Here is a 26,268-nt window from a genome sequence, read left to right as displayed (position 1 = left end):
GGAGTATGTTTGGGTTCAGAGATTTTTTTCAACTCAAGCTTTTAAGCTTTTTATTTAGTTGACCCCTTATACTCTTTGACCTGCTTTGAAATCTCTATATCTCTATATCAAAATTGACTTTTTATTTTACCGTCGTGAATCATGGGCAGCGTTAGACACGCATGTGGTTGCCTGATCAAAGTAAAATTCGAATCCAGACATTCTACAGTTCAGTTAAAACTAGTGTATAGTAGCCGGTCACAAAATTCTATGCTCGAGTTGGAACGTTTTTAGTTGTTGAATGCAAGTGTTTTCTAGAGTTCCATGGCAGATCTTGTTATGAAATCGCACGTCGATTCCAAAAAAATAACGCTCGCAAACAATTCACTAGGCAGAATATAGTAATAAAAGAGCAGAATCAGATGAACACGCCAGAAAATTTGTTATCGAAGTTCACCAAAACCTGGGTTACGTCTCCGCGCAGAGGCACTCTGTGAATCCACTAGACTTCAGAAAAAGTTGGAATACAACGATGATCTTCTCTCAAGATCAGAGCACAAAGAGATTGAGAACACTCATCAAGAAAAAAAACTCACTTTTTTCTTCTCTCTTTTTCTTACTTCTCTATTTCATTTTTCAGCGTCTTGACGGCTAGGGTTTTTCCATCGCTAATATAAAGATACCACTTTTAACCTAAAAGGAAATCTAATAGAAAAGACAAAAAAGCCCCTAAAAACAAATATTTGACTTTATCTATAACAATCTCTCACTTGAAGACAAATATACCCAAGCACCAAGCAACTTTGCATCATTCTTCTTCAAGAAATAGTAGTTGAAAAACTTATGCATCTACGATACTCCTCATCAATCAGCATGGGGTAATACCAATAGTAGTAGTACAAAAAATATGCTTCTCTTTGTCTACTACATTGGTCATCATGTCAGCTGGATTCTTCGAACCATCAATCTTCTGTAACTTTAATTCATTATCTTTCAATGCTGACTTGATAAAGTGATAACGCTTCTTGATATGTCTAGTCCTTGAGTGATAAGCTGCATTCTTTGCTAGGTGCACTGCACTTTGACTATCACTCCAAAGTGTACTGACTGGCTGTTTTCGATGTAACTCCTCCATATAATCTTGTAACCACATGATTTCCTTGGAGGCTTCTGTAATTGCTACATATTATGCCTCTGTCGTCGATAAAGCCACTACTTTTTGTAGTTGAGATACTCAACTCACTGTTGTACCTACAACTGTAAAGATATATCCAGTAATACTCTTACCACTATCTCGATCACCCGAATGATCTACATCTACATAACCCTGCAACTCTAAAGATGTACCACCATAACAAAGTGAGTAATTAGAAATACCTGCTAGATATCTCAATATCCATTTAACTGCATTCCAATGCTCTCTACCTGGATTTTGCATATATCGACGCACAACTCCCACTGTATGTGCAATGCCTGGTCTCGTGCTCACCATGGCATACATCAAACTCCCCATTGCTGATGCATATGGAACTACCGCCATCTCATCTTTCAAAGCCTGTGTGCTTGGACACATATCCTTAGAAAGTTTGAAGTGACTCGCTAGATGAGTTGCAACCGGTTTTGCCTTGTCCATGTTAAATCTCTTTAACACCATGTTCACATAGTCTTCCTGCGACAACCATAATTTCTTATTTTTCCTATCCCTGATGATTTTCATGCCTAAAATATTCTTGGCCTCTCCCAAGTCTTTCATAGCAAACTATGATGATAACATCTTCTTCACTTCTACGATTCTCTTCATATTGGAACTAGCCACTAGCATGTCATCCACATATAAAAAAAAGATACACACTGTCACCATCATTATATTTGCGAAAATAAACACAGTGATCAAACTCACAGTGTGCAAATCCTTTTTCTTGCATGAAACCATCAAATTTTAGGTATCATTGCCGCGAAGCTTGTTTCAAGCCATACAAGCTTTTCTTCAAGCGACATACCATGTGCTCCTTACCTTTGACTTCAAAACCTTTAGGTTGTGCCATGTATAGTTCTTCATCTAAGTCACCGTGTAAAAACGTTGTTTTTACATCCAACTGCTCAAGATGAAGATCCTCCACTGCAACTATGCTCAGCATAACTCTAATTGATGTCATTTTCACTACAGGTGAAAATATCTCGGAGTAGTCGATCCGTTCTTTTTTAGAAAAGCCCTTGACTACAAGTCTCGCCTTGTATCTAATACTACCATCTGCTTCATTCTTAACCCTGTACACCCATTTGTTTAATAAAGTTTTTTTACATGTGGGCAACTTGGTCAACTCCCAAGTTTTGTTCTGAAGTAACGAGTTCATCTCGTCTTTCATGGCACACTCTCACTGCAAGTGAGATGTGTCTGCCTTTGCCTCATCCTAAGTCTTCGATTCTCCCGAATTTGTATATAAGACATGGCTCAGAACAGTATTAGCTGATAGATCAAAAATTACCTTTGGCTTTCTCACACGTGTAGACCTTCTCAAGACAGGTACTTCAGGGTCATTCGGTTGCTCCGAATCACTGCGTTCTTCTTGAATACCTCTTCACTGATAATAGACTCATCTTGAACCTCTCTTTCAAGTGAACTTTGATCTACTGGAAACATCTTCACGGGCATTGTGCCTAATTCGACATATTCTGGTTGTACTACCTTCTCATGCTCTGTCTCTGTCCGACGATCCTTGTACATCTTTTCTTCATGGAATACCACATTGCGACTGCGGATGACTTTGTTATTCTCATAATCCCAAAGCCTATAACCGTACTCGTCGCCACCATATCCGATAAAGACGCACTTCTGGGACTTAGCATCAAGCTTTTTTCTATCCTCCATGTCAATCAAAGCATATGCAATACAACCAAACACCTTTAGATGTGAATAATTAATCTTTTTACCTGACCACCGCTCATGTGGTATTTCTCCATCCAACGCACTAGATGGATTTCTATTGATAAGATAAACAGCTGCATCAACTGTGGCAGCCCATAAGTGTAGCGCGAGACCCGCGTGTAGTCTCATGCATCTCGCACATTCTAGAATAGTCCTGTTCATTCTTTCAGCTACACCGTTCTCTTGAGGAGTTCTAGGAACAGTCTTTAGCCCGTGTATGTCTTTTCGACTCAGATATTCTGCAAATTCCTTACTTGTGTATTCTCCACCATTATCAGATTTCAGAGCTTTAATCTGATAACCTGTTTCTTTTTCTACCATGGTCTTCCACATTCTGAACATCCCAAATACTTTTGACTTTTCTCTAAGAGCATAGACCCAAGTCTTCCTTGTTGCATCATCAATGAATGTAACGAAATATCTCTTACCACTATAAGAGAGTTCCTGAGCAAGTCCACATACATCAATATGAACCAACTCTAGCTTCTGGCTTTTATTTTGTTGTCCATTCAATTGAAAACTAACAGCCTTCTGTTTTCCATAAATGCAACTCTCACAAAAATCTAACTCAACTTTTTGCAAACTGGGAGTAATTTTCTCGAGTGTAACTGTTTTACACCTTTTTTCACCAAGATGTCCCAAACGATAATGCCAAAGAGTAGATAAATTACCTATAGCCATTGTAGTTGCAACCATATCACTGATATTGTCTCCTTGGAGAAGGTAAAGTGTACCCGTACGCTTTCCCTTTGCTACCACTCTTACCCCTGAGGTTATTTTCCACTCTCTGCAGCCAAAGGTTATTACCAAACCTTCTTAGTCAAGTTTACTGGTTGAAATCATATTTTTCTTTAATTCCGGAATATGCCTAGTTTCACACAAAACTAGACGTCCTCCACCAGAGATGTTCACAGTCACGGTTCCTTTCCCAATAATTGGACACATGTGGCCGTTTCCCACAACCACTTGTCCAAAATCTCCACTGGCATAATCATCAAATATGTCTCTTTGCGAGGTACAATGAAAAGAAGCGCCAGAATCAATAAACCATTTATCTGTTGATCTAGCAAATATTCATCGCTAACTACATTAGCACCTTGATTCTCATCTTGTTGCTTCTTTTTGTAGGCTTCACACTGAAACCTCTGGTGTCCGGTTTTGTGACAAAACCAACACTCATCTTTTGCAACCTATCTCCCACCCCTTGATTGTGATCTGCTACGCCCGCTGAATTTTCCTCTACTTTTACTTCTTCCATCCTGTTTGCTTTCAATCGAACGTCACCGAAAAACCCTCGATGTTCTTGATTAGCTAACCCAAGCTCTAATACCAGTTGTTACGAAATCGCACGTCAATTCTAGAAAAATAACGCTCACAAACAATTTACCAAACAGAATATAGTAATAAAATAGCAGAATCAGATGAACACGCCAAAAAATTTGTTATCGGAGTTCACCCAAACCTAGGCTACGTCTCCGCGCAGAGGCACTTTGCGAATCCACTAGACTTCAGAAAAAGTTTGAATACAACGATGATCTTCTCTCAAGATCAGAGCACAAAAAGATTGAGAACACTCATCAAGAAAAAAACTCACTTTTTTCTTCTCTCTTTTTCTTGCTTCTCTATTTCCTTTTTCAGCGTCTTGACGGCTAGGGTTTTTTCATCGCTAATATAAAGATACCACTTTTAACCTAAAAGGAAATCTAATAGAAAAGACAAAAAAGCCCCTAAAAACATATATTTGACTTCATCTATAACAGATCTTCCCTCTCGTTTTTGCTCCCCGGGACGATTCTAATGCTCCAATACAAAAACAAACGGACTTTTGCTGTGTAAATATCCGAAAGAGTGGTTGAGTGTCAAAAAACAGTTGGTAAAAAATTATCGATGATTTGATTCCCGGTAAAATGCCGATAGCTTAATTCTACATCTATGAAATTACTAATTCTTTTTATAGTTTGCAAATTATCGATACTTGTCTTACGCTAAGCTTTATTTGTCTTTCTTGCCATTAGCTTAAATTTACCACCTCTTACGGGAACTTACCAATTTTTATTTAGGTGACTTACAAACATTTTCCCAATTAAATTACCAAACTAATTGTAGGTCACTACCTCTCATTCGAGTTATTTACAAAGGTCTCTTTGGTTTTTGTTAACTCCTCAACGTTAGCTGTCATTTGCTTATTTTTATTTGTCTCACTGACAAACATAATATCAATTCTCGTATGAATTTGGCCAACCTTTATGTGTGTGACTCAACGTACTTTCTACATTTAGGTTATCAACTAGTTTTGGCCTATCAAGTTTCACTGCCAAATAAACATGGAAGCTAAAAGCTTCTGCAATTTAATATTAAATGCTAAAAAATGAAATTACTAATTATAACATGCACATATGATTTGTCAATCCTGCATGCCAAATCCTTGTGTCACATTGGAAGCACGTATCTAAAAATATCTTAGGCAAAAGTTATCGTTCTCTAGCTTAAACCTTGGTGCCTTTGATGCGAGATTTGCTTCGGTAGCCTTTCAACAAAACTCAGGTTTTTTATCGATCGCAAATTGACAATACAATGGAAAACAAAATTGCTGACAAAATTTAGGCAGTAACTTCCCACCTTTGCACTTGAAAAAATTGCTAACAAATTTGTTAGACTCAGAAGAGTAAACCGAAGAAAATAAACATGTTTACCCAAGTTATAAATTCTACAACAGATAGAAATCAACCATTCAAAAATTAAAAGAAAACGAGAGAGAATAATTCATTTCTGCTCTTGAACTGTTTATTGATTCCATTGAATCATTTTACTTGCAACTTCTCAGTTCCCTTCACAAGCGTCCTTCATAGGAGAACCGACTATTTGCTATCGGCGGCAACGTCAGCCCCAGGGACACGATCGGGATAATAACACGGAGTCATGCCATCGGCTAATCAGCCCGCAAACGCCTTGGTGCTGGTGGTGCTTCCGAAGTTGGTGCTGCTTCCAGGAGTGTAGCCGTTGCACTTCCCAGGGCACGGGGGCTTACCCTTTTGCAGGGTTTGGAGAACAAGAACGCTTAGTTTATCGTTAGCCCTCACTTCCTCTTTGCCCTTAATCAGAACCCTGTATGCCTCATTTGGTTGCACTAGTGTTCCCACCAAGAATAGCAAAATCACACCAACTCTCAGGAACTTCTTCATCTTTATGCTATATTCCTGACCTTTTTTGTCTGCTATTTTGGGTCTTGGGACAATTTTTCACTAGCTTTAACGAAATGTACGATGAAGGATGCCTTGTCTTGCGAGAGATCTCTCTTGTATTTATATGCAAACGACAACTTATAGTTCTATGCGTTTCTTCGATTCTTCTGATTAAGTTGTCGGACACGGGTTTTTAATTTTTGACTGCCACAGTTCGAGAGGAAATTTGAATTTGACTTCACTGGTTAAACAGTGAGCGAATGGAAGACAAGAAGACGAAGCAGCGTTAATCAGAACTTGAATTGGTCGGACAGGGAACAAATGTCTCGTCCTTGACGTACTCGTGTTTCCTATCTTGTTCATTAAGTCCGCGAATGATGTAATCATGCACAATTGTTCACATGCCACAAGTTTCATTGTGTTGAAATTGATTTCCAGTTTTTATATTTGAAGTGTCGTGAGAAAAAATGATAAAAGAATATTAGTGTGAAAGTATTATCGCAAAAATAATTGCCACCGTGTCTATGTACTAAATTTCATCAATATCAAAGTAATCTAAAATAAATAGTTACTTAATTTCCAAAATAAAAAATATACGATCGTGTATCGTTATTTAGGATCCTGACACTAAACTATAAACCTCAGCTATAAGTCTTAGGTTCTAAACAATGAGACCTGGGAGCACATCATTCGACAATGGGACTCTCCAAGGCCAAACTCACGAACCCACTGCAAATCTCGATTACATCCAAACTTGGAACCTCCAGGTTCGGCTCAAATTAGGACTTAAGAACCCAAGCTTGGACCCTGCGGTTGAGCCCAAGTTACTGTGGGGCAGAAATAAGACTCCAAGGCATACATCCAACCGATTATGCTTGTTACAACATCTTTGTTTAAAATAAAATAAAAATAAAAAAATCTCCGGTAACGATTGAAGTAGTTATAAAGTTCAACAATTAACAATACTTCTTTAAAAATTTGGTAATTCAAATTGCCATAAAATATAGAATGCAAGCTTTACTGATTTATTATACAATTTATGTACAAGTGTGGTAATAGAATTTTCTAAAATTCTATAATAACAATTCCACGAGTTTTTTACATACTGCAAGGAAAATAACAATATTCATCTTTATGAATACTAATAAAGTGTTATTGAATACATTTGATTCTGGAATAACATCCGTTGCCTGAAAATTGCATGAATATCCCATGGATTTTTTTGGCTTGAACAACATAATTAGAGTTGTTTCTGTAAATGTAATAAGCATCTCTAATACGCGGTTTCTAAGAAAATAATGGGATTTGTCTAATTGCCAGCACATGTTTCCAAGAAAATCCTTAGAGGACCATGTGTGGGCTCAGTGATGTTTTTCCAAGTCAATTTTTAATCTTTTTATTAGGTTGACCTCGTATATTCTTTGACCTGCTTTGAATTTATCAAAATTGACTTTTTATTTGACCGTCGTAAATCATGACCAGCTGTGGACACGTACATCGCTGCATGATCAACGTAAAATCTGAATCCAGACTTGACTTTCCCATCTCAAAGTTTCCGCAGCCGCGGATCACTGCGTTTATCAGAATCCACAAAAAGAAATCAACTTGAGTCTGATGTGCTTCCGGGTGGAACAAAAGGAGGGAAAAGGTGTTAAAAGAAATAAACTATAAATTGTGCCATTCACTTTTGCCAAACAAAAAGAAAGTAATTTTTACGCGTGCCCAACGTTTTTATCAACATATTCATATTAAACGATATAATAACTTACGCGGCATATGCCAATACCTTAAATTTACTAATTTTTTCTGAATAAATTAACAACTAGTTATAAGTTACTAACTCTCATTTGAATTAGTCACCAACATTTCTTTAATTTTTTTTATTTTGTAAACTTTGGTTATCGATGGCTTCAACTTTATGTTCCAATAAGTAACTCAACATAAAAGTTGGTAAATTATTAAAAATAAAATAAAAATTGATAACTAATTCCAATGAAAATTTGTTACCTGCAACTAGTTGATAAAATGACTTAAATTAAAGTTAAAACTTACATAAACAGCCAGTAAATTTAAGGCGAACTTAAGAAAAATAAATAAAGTCTGTAAAAATAAGAAAATTAAAAAATAAAATAAAAGAAGAATAAACTTGGAAAGGAACTCATTTGGTAACCTAAAATAAGTCGGCACCTTAAATGAAAAATAAACTGTAAATTATGCTAATTAAAGTTGGTAATTTTGAAGAAAAGTTGGTAAATTTTAAGGCATTGTTGTGAAATGCAAATAAAAGTTAGCGAAGGATAAAATAAAAAAATAAAGAGAGAGAGAGAGAGAGAGAGAGAGAGAGAGAGAGACTATAACCTAAAAAAAATTAAAAATTGGTAAGTAACTCAAACAAAATTTGATAACCTAACAATATTAGGTAGTAGGTTATAATTTTTCATATCAAAACTAATTCTTCAGAAATTTTTCTAGCTTAATAAATTCAATGATGGAGTTGTAATTTGTCAGACATCAAATAATTTATTCACATAATTTATAAACTTAACATCCTAAATAAAATTAGGAAATGGAGAAATTTCAAGATATCACATTACCAATTAATTTTGTGTTACCAACTCTTATTAGGCTAATTGCCAATGTTGATTTGGTCTTTTTGTTCTTTAGTAACCAACTTCTCTTATTTGTAGAAAAACTTGGCAAATTAAAACTAATTTTCCAGAAATTTTCTCAACTTAACAAATTCAATTACCACACAGTAATTTGTAGAAATTATCAAATAATTTATTCAAACCATTTATCATCTTAATATCCTAAATAATCTTAAGAAATGAGGAAATTTCAAAATGTCGCAGTTACCGTATAACTTTGTACCAACTCTTACTTAAGTTGATTACGGTCATTTATTTGGTTTTTAAATAGCCAACTTCTATCATCTCTAAAAAAAAATCCCTTTATCTTTTATAAATTTTTGTTTACCTCTCTTAGGAACAACTTAAAATTACCAACTATTGTGTGAAATTACTGAGCTTTATTTGTTGGCTTATCAATTTTATTCTCAATTAGGTAACCCAAATAAAAAGTTGGTAAAAAGAAAGATAAAATAAAGTTTGGTGACTAATTCAAATAAGAATTCATAATGCGGGACTAATTGATTATATAAAAGAGAAAATTTGATAAATCACTAAAGTTAAAGTTAATATTTCTATGTAAGAGTCGGCAAATTTAAGGCATAATTAAGAAAATTTCGTAAAACATAAGAGAAGTGGACAATTAAATGAAAAATAAACTTGATAAGTAACTTACATGAAATTAGTAACTTAAAACTAGTTATCAACTTAATGCTGAAAAAAAAATCGGTAAGTTATGCTAAAGTAGCTAAGTATTTTTAAAGAAAAGTTGGTAAATTTAAGGCATTGTTGTGAATGCCAATTAAAGTTTGTAAACAATAAAAAATTGATAAACTAAAAGATAAATATTGATAAGTAACTCGAATGAAAATTAAATTGATAAACTAAAAGATAAATATTGATAAGTAACTCGAATGAAAATTGGTAATCTAGTACTATGTAGTAATCTTTTCACAATAATTTGGGTTGGTATTCTTAAAAAGAAAAAATTATATACTTAATTGGTTGCTAACTAATGCAAATAAAAATTGCTATCTCAGTACAAAAGTCGGCAAATTAAAAAGAATGATTAAACTTTGGTAAATAAAATCAAATGAGAGATAATATCACAAAATCAGTTAATCTTTTAATTTGATAAATTTGGAAAATCACTTTAATTGAGGTCGGTAATTTCATACAAGAATAAGGTAAATTTGAAGTGTTGGTAAGTCAAGTGAATAAAATTTGGTAATTTAATACAAAAATTGCTAATTTGTGAACTCTAAAAAAAAGTTAGTAATTTCAGGAAAGATGTATGTACATTACCCATAAGTTATCCAGCAGAAAAGCCATTACCAACAATTTTTTACACTATTCCACAATAATTGAAATTTACTAGGTATAGAAGAAAAAGTTTGGGTACGGAACAATAGAATTATGCTTGTTTCGACTTTCTATGATAAGTAAAGTGATTCGGGGCTAACAATTTTTTTAATGAATTAATACATTTGAAAACAATTATAAGGCAAACTTGAAAGTGATGCATCGACACAAGTTTAATATACCTAAGTTTTGTAGCTTAAAAATACAGAAAAAAAAAAAAAAAGTGTTCTTTAATTTTACGATGGACATGATTATAATATATATTTATAATACGTGAATTGAATTACCAAATCTTTATGCCACATAGTTATCTTAATTTATCTTAATTTACAAGGTTAAAGTTGTTGTCCCATTCGAATTTCTTTAGCTTGATCCTTAGTAACCACGAAATTCACTCGAGACGACATTCCTTTGTACCGTTTCAACGACACTTGGTTTTTTCATCAATCGCAAATTAACAATGGGACCAAGAGCAACATTGCAAACAAGATATGGGAGTCACTTTCCACATTTTGCAACCATGAAAAATTGCTAAAACTTTATTAGGCTTCAAAGAGTAAGTCGAACAAATTAAACATGTTTCCCCAAACTATACATTCAACACATGATGAAAATTATCCATATGAAAACTGAAAATATATATTGTCTGCGCTTGTAAGCTATATATAGGTACCTTTCTTCTACTTATAAATGCTCGACTCCCTTCACAAGCGTCCCTTGCATGGAGCACCTATTATTTAAGATTGAAAGCAACGCCAAATTGAGGGACGTGATTAGAATAATCAAGTGGAGGCACAGCCACGGCTAATCGGCCCGCGAAGGCCTTGGTGCTGGTGGTGCTAGCAGTGGTGCCACTTCCAGGAGTGTAGCCGCTGCAGGTAGGGCATGGGGTGTACCCTTTTGTAGGGTCTGGAGATTAATTAGACTTGGCTCCTTATTACTAGCCCGCTCTCCTTCGTGACCCTTAATTAGAACCCGGCATGCCTCGCTTGGTCCCGTTGCTATTTCGATCAAAAACAGCAAAATCATCACAGCAACTACTACCTTTGAAGCTAGGATCTTCTTCATCCTTGGCTGATTTCTAATAATTTCTGGTTTTCTTCTTTCTGGGTCTATTGTGGTGTACGATGAAAAGAATGAATCTGAGGATGTCTCGTATCTATATTGCGCCATTGCCAAACTATCGGCAATTGTTCGACTCTTCTTATCTTGATCAAAACTGTTGAACGGGCCTGGAATTTTTGAATTTTTGACCGCCACCGCTATGGAGAACCAGATTCGGAATTTCACTTCAGCGGTCAAAGAGAGGAAAGAAGGAGCATTTTTTTTTTTTTTTTTTTTTGGTCGGTGAAGAAGGAGCATTTGAATTGGTGGTCAAGGAACATAATTTTCTTTGGTCCGAATGTACTCTTTCGTATCAAGGAAAACGATTTGTTTTCCTTTAACTTCAGGATAAGAACGTTATTGTTCCATTCATTTCACGAAAAATAATTTATAGGAAAAGATTCTCAGGATTTTTCAATGTTCAGTTCACAGAAAATAAATTATTTAAGGAAAACATTTTTTGCCAGTGAAAAAACACATTCAAAAGTATAGAAAATTGTATATCGTCTTTCTTTCACTTTACAAGCACTTTTTTTCACCAAACACCTTTTCTTTTTCTTTTTTTATAGAAATAATTTGAGTTTTAATTTTTTAATTTTCCTTTTTTTCCTTTTCTTTTTTTTATTCCTTATTCTTCATCTGATCGCCGGCCACGGCGATGATTAGCGACCAACCACAAGCGAGCTCAAGCCTCCCCATAAGTCGGCAAGGCCCAACCTCGCTCAAGGGTTAGCTGATGGCCAACCATCGTAGTGGTTGGTGATCAACCGAGGAAGAAGAAAATGTAAGATAAAGAAAGTGAAAAAAATTAAAAGAATTTGAATTTTTTGATAATTTTGTCTAGAAAACCAAATCATATACCAAACAATGGAAAAATATTTTCTTTTTTATTTTAAATTTTCAATCAAATACTGGAAATATTGTCATTTTGGTTTCTCAAAAAACATTTTCCAGAAATGTCATATTTTTCATGAAACAAACGAAGCTTAAAAGTGTCATAATTTTCGGTACTTACTTCAATGACAAATTTTTTTGAGCGATCACTTGAAGTCCAACATGGTTTTTTAAACTAAATTCATCTTACGTGGCTTTCTAAAATATATTGTTACTTCGACATAATTTTTTTTTTATAAAAGAAATTGAGGTCCAACGGGGAAAATTTTTCATCCATGGGGTGACAAAGGGAACAAAACAACGACGCTTCATTTAATGTTGGGAAAGACTCTCTCTTCCAAAAAAATTCTTCACTATTATCTTCCCAGCATGCGACCAAGAACTAATTTATAATTCAATATGTTTCAGTAACCAAAATGAATGAAGCGGAAAATCAAGACTTTGGGATATAAAACAGGAAGAATATTTAGGTTTACGGACGCCTTCGATTCTTCTGATTAAATTGTCGGACACGGGTTATTGACCTTTGACCGCCAAAGTTGGAGAAGAAATTTGGATTTGACTTCACTGGAGGGAACAGGAGAAGAAGAAGGAGAAGAAGCTGCGTTAATCGGAAACTTGAATTGGTCGGTCGCAGAACGGCTCATGCACCGTCCTCGACGCACTCGGTTGTTGGATCGTGTCCACCACTTCGAGAATGATGTCATCATGCACGATTGTTTAACCACGACAAATTTCAGCTTATGTCCATGATGATTATATTTACACCAATATGCCGTCAACATGGTGATTGGAAAAAATATTTATACATTCCATTTCAACTATGAGAAAGATAACTAATTACACGGCAAATAAACTGCGAACGTGCATGGGCGGAGAAAAACAAAAGAGAAATAAAAAGATGAAGGCTCTATTTCTTTGAAGAGTTAATACCATCCAAAACCCCAAATTAATACACCTATTATAAATTTATTCTAAATTAATTTGTTATCATCAAAAACCCAAAATTGTTACATTAATAACATATTTATTTTTCATTCCTCATTTATTATTTTTATTTTTCGTATATTTATATTTTGACCCATCATTTATTGAAAAATTTTATAATTGACCTTGTGTATATTAAAATCACATGTTAGAATTCCGAACACATATGTCGGAATTCCGAACTAACATGTGGGAGAGTGTCCAGAGAGTTGACCATTTTTCAATATCTATTGATCGACTATCAGAGAGTATCAGAGAATATCGAACACGTGTTGAAGCATCCGATATGACACAAATGCTCTTGGGAGAATGTTAGTACTTCTCAATTTAGAGAAGTATGGGTACGTTTGGGAACTGCCTTCCCAAAGCCCCTTAGGCGTCCAAAGCCCTCCGGGGCAAATAAAGGGTGTTTGGCAATTTTTTTTTAACTCCATTTCTCAAATGCAAGCAAAAGGCTAAAAGCCCAAGGCAACTTAAGAGTTACCTTGGGCATTCTCAACATGCTAACCTTGGGCTAGTGAAAAAATATTCTCTCGAAATTATCCTCACTTATCTTTTGTTTTTTTGGTTTTTCCCTTGATAAAATATTCATCTTCATCTTCAGGACCAGCATCTACATGTGGTTGTCGTCGAAGGGTAGGCGGTCCAACGAAGGGCAGGCAATCCGGCAAGGGTCACTGCAACCTCCGTGTAGTGACTCTCACGGGAGGGTTGCGCGACCTCACTAAAGTGCCTACCCTTTCCTAGATCATATATCCTTCGCCGAACTGCCCGCCTTCATCAGTCCACTCTTTTTCTTCTTTATTTTTTTAATAACAAAAGTCTTTTGCTAATACAATATATCAAAATACTATTTTGCTCAAAGGTATTTTACAATGCACTTTTACAAATATAATTTACCAAACACAATTTGTATTTTAAAAATTTCTTTGATTCAACGGCTTTTACATTTCCCCGAAGACTTTTCGTAAAGCCTTTTCAAACGCACCGTATGTTTGGGTTCTACGATTCTTTCAACTGAAGTTCTTACACTTTTATTTAGTTAACCACTGCAAGCCTCGGTCCTTACGCTCAGGCTTGGAACCTCAAGGACTATCTCGAATTAGGAATTAAGAAGCCAAGACATCGGTAGATGGATAAAGGGACATCGGTAGATGGATAAAGGGATTCCAGTGCTTGGACGCTCGACGTTGCGGTCAAACCCAAGGTAGTGTCGGGCAGACATGAGACTCCTAACCCTGGACTAGATTGACTATGCTTGTTAGAACGTCTTAATTTTTCTTCGATAACAAACATTGAATTTTAGAATCTTGTAATCCAAATTGCCATAATTTAGTAGGCAAGCTTTTTCTCATTCGGTATACAATTAATTTTACAGCGTGATAGTAGTTTTTTTTAGATTCTACAATAGCAATGCCAAAAGGCCTTTACGTACTTTAAAGAAAATACCAATATACATCCTTGCAAATCACATACCGTATAACCTTTATCTATATATTGTGAAATAAAGTATTAAAGAATACAGATGATCTTGGAATAAAAAGAACAATTTATTTGTGCTTGTAACATGTGTATCGGTTCCTTTCTTCTACTTACAAATGCTCAATTCCTTTCACAGGCATCCTTTATATGGAGCACCACTATTTATGATCAGCATTGACACCATATTGAGAGACGTGACCGGAATAACCATGTCGAGGCACACCAACAAGTAATCGGCCCGTGAAGGCCTTGGTGCCGGTGGTGCTAGCGGTGGTGCTGCTTCCAGGAGTTTCCCCGTTGCAATCCCCGGTGCACGGGGGTGGACCCTTTTGGAGGGACTGGAGAACAAGTAGGCTCGGCTCCCGGTTACCATCCTGCGCTCCTTCATGACCTTCAAGAAGCCGGCACGCCTCACTTGATCTCATTGACGTTCCCATCAAGAACAGCAAAACCATCAAACCGGTTGCTACTTTTGAAGAGAGGATCTTCTTCATCCTTGGCCGCTTACTAACAATCTGTAACTTTCTTCTGTTTTGGTTGCTGCGAGTTGCGTGTCTATTTGTGTGAATGATGAAGAGAATGTGTCTGAGGAGGCCTCGTATTTATATTGTGCCATTGCCAAGGCTACCAGCAATTGCTCCGTTCCTTCTCTTGATCAAACCAGTTGAACGGACCGGGGATTTTTGAGTTTTTGACTACCACGGCTATGGAGAACCGGATTTAGAATTTGACTTCACTGGTTACAGAGACGGAAGAATAAGAATTTGAATTGGTCATCAAGGAAGACTATTCTTTATTAAATGAGTAAAGTTCTAATTTTCTAGGGTACTATGCCACGATCTAATAATAATTCCATCAAATTTTTATACGTGTTTCTACTTGAAGATATACATTATATTTATAATATATATACACACACTTTGTTGAGGTTTTTTTTTTCCACTAACATCTGCAAGTGCCAAGAAAATCTTTTGGAGAATTTTTGGGTCTAGGTATTTTTGACTCAACTTTTGCTAATCCTACTTTCTTTGACCTTTGAATAGTGCTAGGGGTGTATAAAAGAATTGAGAAATGCCCAGAACTAGATCGAACCAGAACGGGCGATTCCCACGAAGGCCAATCTAGTTCCCAATTCCAATTTAATGAACCAATGGATACCGATCTAATTCCTAGTTCTAGGCATGGAACTGCCCACCCAGATTGGACCGGTATCTATATTTAAAAAAAAAAAAATTGCATCTCAATTACTTAATTAATTTGTAGTTTTTGGACCAAATATATGTACATATATATGTATATTTGTAGTTATTATATATTATTGACTAATTTTATCTCTTGGGTATGTAATAGGATTAACTCCTTATTTTTCCTTTTCATTATTGTTGACACCTAAATTTTTGCATAAAAAATGGATTAATTTTTACCCAAAAAATTAAATAGATCAAAAATTGCACGACATATAGTTTAGGAAATTTAGCTTATTTTGTTTTATTGGACCGCCGGTGAGCGCAAGAATTTTTCACATATTCCGCTCAGATTTTTCACATATTTAGGCAATATACATTAAGAGACATATTTTGAGCAGAAAGGAAATTTTCGGATGGAATATTTGAAAAAATACAAAAAAAAAATTATCGCATGAAGTGCAACGATATATTCAAGAGATTATTTGACCACCCCTCAGGTGGCGTCACTAGAGCAAGCGATCTTCCTCTCACAAAAGATCAAGCATTCAAATCCTAGGCATCGCTGGAGGCCTTGCCCGAGGGCACATGGTGATGGTTTCCACGTGTCCTCCTCAAGGTTTACCCGCCGTTAACGGTGCACGGGTTCTCTGGACCACACACAAAAAAAAAAGATTTAAATTTTTCCCCCTATAAAAGGTGTGGTGCGTGTACGGAGATACGGGGAAAAAATTCGAAAAATTGAGAGTAAATACGTGGGGGTCTATCTCGGTTTCAAAAAAAAAAAAAAAAGTCAAAGGGAAAAAGAAAAAAAGAAAAAGTGAGAGAGAGGAAGACCGGAGGGAACGTGAGACGCGTGACAGGTGAGAGAGAGAAAAAACAAAAATTAGCGGAGACTGTTCATCTCCTTGGGAGGGCCCCTACTGCGCCGGCCGTGTCCGCGCCGTCCGCTGCGCCGGCACCGCTCCGCTCGCCTTCGCCAGCCACCTCCGACGCCCTCGCCTGCTCCGACCTGCGACCCCGTTCGCCGTTGCAAGGCCTCCGTCCGCCGTCGCTGCTGCTGCTTTCTGTCTCACGAGCAACGCCCGCGACCCAGCGCCGACGCCCAGCAGCACCACCGGAGTTCGATGCCGTTGCTGCTTCCCTCCTGCCATCGCTCGCCCGCAGCAGCTGCCGGACCCCATCGGCCTCCGTCCCCGCACCCGCTCGGAGCCGGATCTGCCGCACCGGAACGCCGATCTCGCCCCCGACTCGTCTGCAACCCGCGACCCAGCAGATCCCGAGCCAGCTCGCCGCACCCCCGCGAAACTGCTGCTGCCTCGCAGATCTGCTCCACCAGCCTGACGAAGCCCACCGCGCCTCAGCCGATCTCCACCTCCGATCTGCCGCAGCGGAGCTGCCCCCGACGCCGCTGCTCACCCCGCCGCTGTGATCCCGCGACGCCGTTGCTCTGTCTTCGCCGTGCCCCGAAGCCCGCAGCTTCCCCGAGTGACGCTGCTGCAATACCCGGCGTCCGCCGGCCCCGCTGCAACCCGAGACTCTGCCGGCCTGCTGGTCCCCCTCCCCGGAGCTCCGACGCCCGCCGCCGCCTCTCACCGGACCTTCGGCGGACCACCACGTTGCTGCCTGTCTTATTTGGAAAAAAAAAAAAAAAAAGCAAAATCAACTTAGGTAGTTTTTCCTTAATTTATTTATCTTATTTTATTTTTTATTACTTTTGTTATTTTACTTTATTTGTTCTTTTTAGTATAATTATTTCTAAGTATAAGGATGAGATGTTCGACATGAAATAGCCTCTGAAATTTGTGATTGACAGTCCGATTTTCGCAGACTGAAATCCGACTCGCAATCGCTTGAAAAATCGCCAATTCGATTTCACGCCCGGTTCGATTCGTGATTTATTTAAAATTAGCCAACCCAATCTCATGCGTGAGATATAGTTCGTCAATTTGGATATCAATCTTATGGTTCGTCAATTTACCGTTGTGTCATTTAAGTTGATTTTGTTTTCGTAAAAAAAAAAAAATCCAAAAAATATGAGTTAGATTAGGTTTATTTATTGTTTTAGGGTTTGCATATTTAGAATATGAATTTTATTTCGAATTTCAAAAATAAAAATTAAAAAAATCAAAAATCAAAAATCAAATCAATCAATTTAGGATGCTAGTTTTTTTTTAACTTAGGTCTCATGTTTAATTATTTGACAATTCTTAATTTTGAAATTAATAAAAAAACATAAAATTGTCATCGCATGTCATATAGAATTAAATTTAGTGATTATTGCTAAGTCCACATAATTAGAAATTGTCTGTCATTAGAATTAGGTCATTTAGTTATATTGCATTATATAAAGCATGATTCTCATTAATTAAGTGAAAACACACAAAAAAAAATGCATGTTAATTAGCAATCATATCTAAAGTTGTTGATGTAAATTATGATCTAACAATACAAATGAGTTCGTTAAGGTAAATTCCGTAATTTTATTGCTTTCTTGGGTGTCTTGCACAGCCAATCACCTCACATGTTAAGGAAATAGATTTAAAATCAATCCAAACTGTCTACAAAAACATTTTTGAAAATAAAAAAAAAAATAGTACCAAAAGGGTATTAGACAAATCTAGTCTAACTACTCCATACCCAAAGTCTCTAATTCATAGGAGTAAAATAATTCTTTCGTTATTTTACTTAGATGTCTAACCGACATATCATGAACTAATTAGTGGTGACTCCTAAATAAAATACATTTGCATGTTAAACCTAAGTCGCAAATTGATATAGGCTTGGGAGAACCCGAGCTAAGTTTAGGCTTAGCAATTCATTAGCCAAACCCTATGTGGTGTACCTAAAAATTTGGTCGAGAAAATTCTAATAATCCATTTACTTGTTTTCTCGACCAAAACAAAATAAACAAATGAAGAGGAATGAGAGAGCCAATTAAAGATGTCCACAAATGTCGCAATGCTTTGTCATCATGATACGAAATTAAAAGTTAACAGCTCGTTTTATGGGTATAATTAGATCTCTCCTTAATCATTCCCATAATGAAATTTGGTTGATGTTAAAAAGAGATGGATCAAATAATTAATATTTTAACTTCTGTGAATGTTAGGACTTTTAAGGTAAAGTCTAATTCTCCACATATTTTTAGTGTCGGGAAATTCTAAAAGGATCACACCATAACCTTAAAAAAAAAAAAAAAAAAAAAAAAAAGGTCTTTAGCTAACAAGTATAATATATTTGTTTCGCCCTATAATTTTCAATCATTGATCAACATTAATGGCTCGCAATTCAACCCTAATATAAGGCACCAAATAAGCTTTAGTGCTTTAAATAGAAACTGTGTTCACTATAATATTAATTGATGAATGCAATTGTAGGGTTTGGGAACCGGTTCCATGGACTCACTTGGCGATCTATGAAACAAATAGACGGGTCCTGATTCCAATTTTTCGGAATCGGTCCTTAGTAGGTAGTTCCCAATTTCAAGGTGGGAATTACCCACCCGGATCATGCTCACTCCTAAATAGTGCATCATGATTTGGGATTATGACGGTATACTCTAGAGGTCAGCTATATTTCTCAAATTCCTGACAGCCAGACTCGAGAACGCATCATTCAACATCGGGGCTCTGTAGAGCCAAACTCAAGAACCCACTGTAAACCTCCGTCCTACGACCCAACTTGGAACCTCAGGAACCAACTAAAATTATGACTTAAGAACCCAAAACATCGATCAATGGATAAGGGATTCTGATGCTTGGATCCCAGACCTTGCGGCAAAACCCACGGTAATGTTGGGCAGAGAAGAGACTCCGAGGTCTACGTCCAATCGCATATGCTTGCCAGAACGTCTTAATTTTTTATTATTGTAGTGAATATTAAAGTAACTTATCAGCACGTCTATGAAATTACTAATTCCTTTTAATAAGTCACAAATTTTCCACCTTTCTTATTTTTTGTTAAGTTTTATTTGCCTTTCTTACCATCGTCTTAAATTTACCAACTCTTATTGGAATTCATCACTTTAATTTGGATGACTAATCAACTTTTTCCCAATTAAATTACCAAAGGTTACTAATCTCATTTGAATTATTTATCAATGTTTATTTGGTTTTTGTTAATATATTAACTTTTGCTATCGTTTAACAACAATTATTTGTCTCTCTTGCAAACATCGTAATAATTATATGAATCTTGTTGACTTCTAAGTGTGTGACTCCATAGTTTTTCTCCACTAATTCTTTTTTTCTTTTTTGTTCTAGTTTATCAAATGGTATTGATTTATTAAGTTTATTCCTAATAAGACACAGAAGTTAATAGATTTTGCAAAATTTTATTACATAGGGAATACCAATTATAACATGCGAATATGAATTGTCTATCCTCCATGCCAAATCTTTGTGTCACATAGGGAGCACACATCTAAATTTTGTCATGGGTAAAAGTTGTCATCCATCGAATTTTTCTAGCTTAAACCTTGGTACCATTGATGCAACATTTGCCGTGGCACCCTTTCAATAACACTCGGATTTTTCATCAATTGCAAATTGACAACGCAACAGATAAAAAAAATTGCTGACAAAGTCAGGTAATCACTTCCCACCTCTTGCACTTAAAAAAAAAAAAATTGCTAAGCAATTTATTAGGCTTGGACGAATAAATCGAACAAATCAAACATGATTCCCCAAGTTATACATTCTACAACAGATGGAAATTATCCATCCTAAAAAAAATTCAGAGAATAAAAAGAAAAAAAGAATAATTCGTTTGTGCTTGTAAACTATGTATCGGTTCCTTTCTTCTACTCACAATTGCTCGATTCCCTTCATAAGCGTCCTTTACATGGAATGCCGACTATTTACGATCTGCGGCAACGCCGGATCGAGAGGCGCGATCAGAATAACTAGGTGGAGATACACCAACAGCTGATCGGCCTGCAAAGGCCTTGGTGCTGGTGGTGCTAGCGGTGGTGCTGCTTCCGGGGGTGTAGCCGCTGCAGTTCCCAGTGCACGGGGTCGAACCCTTTTGCAGGGACTGGAGAACAATTAGACTCGGCTGCGTATCACCGGCCCACCCTCCATCGTGGCCTTTAAGAAGCCGGCACGCCTCACCCGATCGCATTGACGTTCCCATCAGGAACAGCAAAACCATCAAACTGGCTGCTACTTTTGAAAAGAGGATCTTCTTCATCCTTGGCTGGTTTCTGACAACAATCTGTAACTTTCTTCTGATTTGGTTGCTGCGAGTTGCGTGTCTATTTGTGTGTACGATGAAGAGAATGTGTCTGAGGAGGCTCCTATTTATATTGTGCCATTGCCAAGGCTACCAACGACTGCTCCGTTCCTTCTTCTCTTGATCAAACCCGTTGAACGGGCCTGAGATTTTTGATTTCTTGACTGCCACGGTTTTGCAGAACCGGTTTAGGAATTTGACTTCACCGGTCACAGCGAGGGAAGAAGAGGGATTTGAATTGGTCGTCAGGGAAGATGATCCTTTATTAAATGAGTTTAGTTCTTAGGTTTACGGGAATATTATGCCATTCCATCGATATTTTATTGACGTTTTTACTTCAAAATAATACATTATATATACATTTTCTCTCTGGCGAGGTTTCTTTTTTCACTAGCATCTCGCAAGTGCCAAGAAATTCTTTTGGAGTGCCTTTAGGATTCAGGCATTTTCGACTCGAAGTTTTGCTAATCCTACTTTCTTTGACCTTCTAATATAATAAATCATAAAGTTGGCCTTTTTAATTTGACTTTCGTTTCGACCAAAAAAAAATAAGATTGACTTTCGTGAATCATGACCGGACGCTGGACGCGTATCGTTTGAAGATCAAAAGTCAAGAGTTGAATCAGGACTATGACTTTTCCTCCTCAAGTGGGAAAAATTCAAGCATGGGAACCGAGTTGTGGTCCTCGCGGATTAATGCGATCTGGGCGTCAAAATGATGCCCTTTCAATTACTTTGCAGAATGAAAACGAGTTACGGTGTGATTCTTGCATGTTACTAAAGCGGATAGCATCTAAGCTCAATTGATTTTACTCATGAAATAATTCAAATTTTATATAAAACTCATATAATCTAACAATTGAAATCAAATATGCTCACATTTACTATATAAATGAAAGTATTTCTTCAAGACAGGAGATCGGATGTAACCCCAAGGTAGAAATGGAGGAAATTAGTCAATTAATCCTAAACTTCTTGTTTGTATACCAATTCAATCCTAAATTTTTTAATATTACTTATTCATGGCATGCACATGTCTCGTGTGCTATTGTATTGGTTTTGGTCATTTTCTTTCGTTTTTCTTATTCGTTCGTTCTCCTTCATAAATTTCACTTTAGGTAAATACCAATACATCCAAAAAAAAATTAATCCTGATTTTATAGTTCTCCTTAAGAAATGTGGGGAGATGATGGAGTCCAAATGCACAGGGGAGAGAAGTATTCGCCTCGTCCTCGGTATTGTCCAATGGGCCGGGCCGGTTCGTCGGGTCCGACCCGAATCCGACAGCACGATCGACCCGTATAATCCGCCCCGCTTCGCAACGCCGACCCGTTCGCGCCCTCTCTCTCTCCCCCTCGTCGGAGACCCCCTGGACGGTTTTGCTCCGCTTCTCGACTCGCGCGGCCGGCGAGCGGCGGCGGCGGCGGCGGCGGCGACCGAGCTCCTCCGAGAGATCCGCCGAACGATTTTCTGGCCAGCGCTTCTGGTGAGCTTAGCCCCAGGTTTCTTTCTCCTCCGCCGCCTTGAGTGGCTGCTTGATGATACGGCTGAAGTCTGCGTTGCCCAGGTTAACGTTGAAGAAAAGGAGCTGAATTTCTAGGTGAGGGAGGGTGAGCAGGTCCTACCGTATTCTGGGTTGGAGCCTGTTCTTGGTTTGCCATTGAAGGAAGACGAAGTATCCCGTTTGTGCTTCCTCCGACACCTTGAGTTAAAGCTCATTTAATCAATTTAGATTGAAACGGGAGGTGGGTCCGCAATGCATGGCGCCCGTAATTCATTACCTCTACTGGATTCTGCTGCTGGCTGTATCTTGACGGTTCGTTTGATGTGAATTCTAAGTCCCGCTGTTTTACGAGTGTATAAGCTACTCTGCGTTTGAAAATGTTGAGGCTGTTGCGATAAGCTTTTCATGGACTCTTTGTAGGATGCTTAGCTCACTTTACACAAATCGTGGTTGCCCTGCCTCTTAATAGAGAAATCATTAATGACGCTGCATCAGTTGTAGAATATACTATCGTTAATCTTCTTTTGATGCTTCTATTATGTACTTGATTAGTTTCTGGGAAAAAGTTAAAAAAGATGGCACCATGTAATTACATTATTATCATCGGAGGTGCTTTGCACCTCAAATCCTGATGCAATTTCAACAGGTCTACATCATTAGATGCATTCCGTAGATGTTTCTATTTAGATTTTGGGGAGTCAAGGGTGTAAGGATCATTGTTCTGGCTGCATAATTATTTATGCCCAATAAGTAGAATGAAGAACTATATACTTTTCCAGTGGTTTCAAATTCAAAGCAAAAGCAATAGCACTTCTCTTTTGTGGCATATAGATGTTAAAATAGGCAGCAATAGCATTTGCTTTCTCAAGTAGTGTATGCATTATCTTGCCACATTTCATCTCAAGGGATATTTGCCTGTGGCTCATTCTTTTCTGAGATGTCTTTTCTTGAGACTAATGTTTTCAGGTTATTTGAATGGACATAATAGATAACTCTTTCCAACTTATAAGAGAAGGAATAGCGTTTCTCTTGGATATCCATTTCGATGCGGTCAATATCCTCACATGCATTTTATTTAGTTGTTCACTGAATGGCATCAGATAATCACCCATGTTTCTGTAGGTCAAGGAGATGTTGTCTCGCTAGCCATCTAATTACAAGTAATCAGCTGTTGTCCCCCTTCTTGATCTCGACAACAGCAGCATGGAGGGAGGCTTCCAGTTTCAGCAATGAATGTGGTATCCTATCTGTGATTTACAAAGAAGTTCCTCAATTGGTCATGTAGGTCTACATACATGCATTCTCTAAAGAAAAGTTTAGCAACTCTTTCTAAAGACAGATTGCTTCTGAAATTATTATGTGGTTAAATATTTGCTAATACCCCAAGTAATTATTTATAGCTTTAAATGTTGATGAGATGTTTTTGTCACACTACACACTTTTCTGTACCCTGATCTGGAGATTTTTTTTCTTGATCCTGATAAGCTAAAGACATTGATATGGATTTGCATAAATGATTATTAAGATTCATATAAATGTAAATCTTGATGGTTCTTTTTCTCTCATATTTTAGATCGTATTGTATTAAAAGTTGCATTATCTAGATAAAACAAGAAGTGAAAGGCAATCTCCCTAAATAGAAAATAAACTTTGAAATTCCATGTTTTACTGAAACATCCGGATTCTGCTTATCAATCTTGAAGTGTGTGTACTGACATTTGCATCAATTTTATTATGGAATTTTTCCTAACGAAAGATTGAATATAAGAAATCTAGAAAGATTTCTCATGAAATCATTCCTATCTAACTTTGTATCCCGGTGATCAAACAAAACATAGATGGAAGACGCTTTTCTGGATGCCCCTTTATCAATAAACTTTGACATAGATGGAAGATGCTTTTCTGGATGCCACTTGATCAACGAGCTAACATTCGAGTGAAATATATTAATGAAAGTACATTCATGCAGAATTTGAAGATGCATGTTCTCTACACAATCAAATCTGTACTTTGAGTGTGGTTGAATCAATTTTATTATGTTAGGATAATTTTTAGCTGACAAAAATCTACAAGAAGATTGTCTTTGTTGTAAAAAGAAGAGCTTGTCCTGGCTTGTTTTCATGATCTTACTTACATGGTTTGAAGTCTAAGCATGGACATACTGACTACTGAGGAGGCGACCCATAAACAAATGAGATTGCTCATCAGTGGAAGAAACTATGATTTTTCACTATGCTTTTCCTTTGAAGTTCTTATTTCATGCTTTTGTGATTGGTAATTTTGGATCTCAATCTTGTAAGTTAGGATTCAGTTTTTAAATTTTAAACCGATTGTCTGTTTACGCATTACTTATTTGACATTCTTCCTATTGCCTATGACATTTAAATGTTCCCTTTAGCCAAGAAAAGTACTGGAAGGAAATGTTTCATGGGAAGAACGAACTGCTTTATGCTCGACCTCTTTGTCTGCTGAAAGGTATTTGCTGTTTAGTTGTCTAGGATGCCACTGTATCTGATGGTGGAAGCATTTCTTAACATGAATACTGCATTAGTTTATTGTACTTCTAACGTGAAGGTAAGGATATTGCCGATACATACAAGTGGAATGAGTACATGACTGCATTGGAAAAAGGCTAATTCCTCTGTATTGTGTATCCATGGGTACTTTTTCGTTTTCAGAAGGAGTAGCAAACAAGTGCCCAACTCTATTTTTTACTGAGAAAAAAGGGAAAACAAGTAGCCGATTCTCTTGGGAGAGATGTTTGGATCCTATTTCCAGAAGCTAGCGTTGTGTCCTTTCTCGTGCTTAGATGCCTTTTCTCATGCTTGGTCTCAACCCGTTGTTATATGTGACTTGCAGTTTCTTGATTGTTATCTCCACATCCAATCACATGATGCATTTAATGCTTTGATATTCATGGGAAACATGATTAAGTTTAATTTTGTATTATGGAAAATATGCCTGTCACATAAGTTGATTATGGAAAATGCTTGTTGTTTCAGGTTGCTCAGATCATAGAAGTCGCAACTATCCATGTGTTTGAAGTTGCAACCTTTGATTCAATGTTTAACCGGACAGAGGTGAGAAACAAACGTCCTGTATGCACTTGGCAATTGCAACTGGTCAGTTCCTTATTTTGTGATATGGTGTTGTGGATGGGCAAGTACCACCTGTTGGTTTGTGGCTCAACTCCTTGGATGATTCGTGGCTCACATGACATTGAAGCAGTCTTGCTGAAACACTTCAGAGTGATAGCACAATGGCAAGTTTATTGCAATGTCATGATTCCTGCTTAATACCACGCAACAACATTTTCTTTATGCCATAAAATTTTTTGTGATATATCTCAACAAATTCACCATTTTTTGATGCACAGAATTGACCAAGGATGGTTTTTTCTTTGTTGGAGAAACAGAATGCTTTGTCGGTGTTTATGTACATTTTTACTTATTCCACCTGTGTCTTTTGGAGAACTCTGTCTATATAAGATAATTAGTCAGCATGAATAATATAGATAGGATGCGGCCAGCATATCTGGATAGGTTGCTAAGGTTGAGGCCATAAAAGTATAATTATTTGCATAAGGACACTAGCCATCTTTTATTTCTCTTGATGTGTTCGTTGCTTATATGCTATGCAAAATTAAAAGAAAAATATGTTTTCTTTTCTGGGTTGTTGTGTTAAATGCTCCCATGACCACTGTTGCCGATTGGTAATGGATCTGAATGATATAATTATTATGTGGGTCCACTATAGATTCTCTCATATGCTCAACTCTTTTGAACGCTTTAGCAAGTATTCC

General features: G+C 37.0%; 1 protein-coding gene across 11 annotated transcripts in view; it reads left to right on the top strand.

Annotated features, from left to right (window-relative positions):
• LOC104426602 (protein WHAT'S THIS FACTOR 9, mitochondrial) overlaps positions 1-26,268 on the top strand; it is a 72,862-nt gene that overhangs the window by 44,489 nt on the left and 2,105 nt on the right. For 2 of the 11 annotated variants that reach the window (XM_039305463.1, XM_039305462.1), the window contains 3 exons: positions 23,589-23,704; positions 24,865-24,941; positions 25,469-25,546. The gene's annotated coding sequence lies outside the window, so the exon portion shown is untranslated. Of the gene's footprint in view, positions 1-22,291; positions 22,779-23,588; positions 23,748-24,075; positions 24,942-25,468; positions 25,547-26,268 lie in introns of those variants that run through there. The other 9 variants (XM_039305456.1, XM_039305457.1, XM_039305459.1 and 6 more) reach the window with 9 other exon arrangements.

This window comes from Eucalyptus grandis, chromosome 11, assembly GCF_016545825.1.
Source record: "Eucalyptus grandis isolate ANBG69807.140 chromosome 11, ASM1654582v1, whole genome shotgun sequence".
Taxonomy (NCBI): Eukaryota; Viridiplantae; Streptophyta; class Magnoliopsida; order Myrtales; family Myrtaceae; genus Eucalyptus; species Eucalyptus grandis.
Note: the sequence above shows the minus strand (reverse complement) of the source record. Positions and strands in the feature narration are given on the sequence as shown.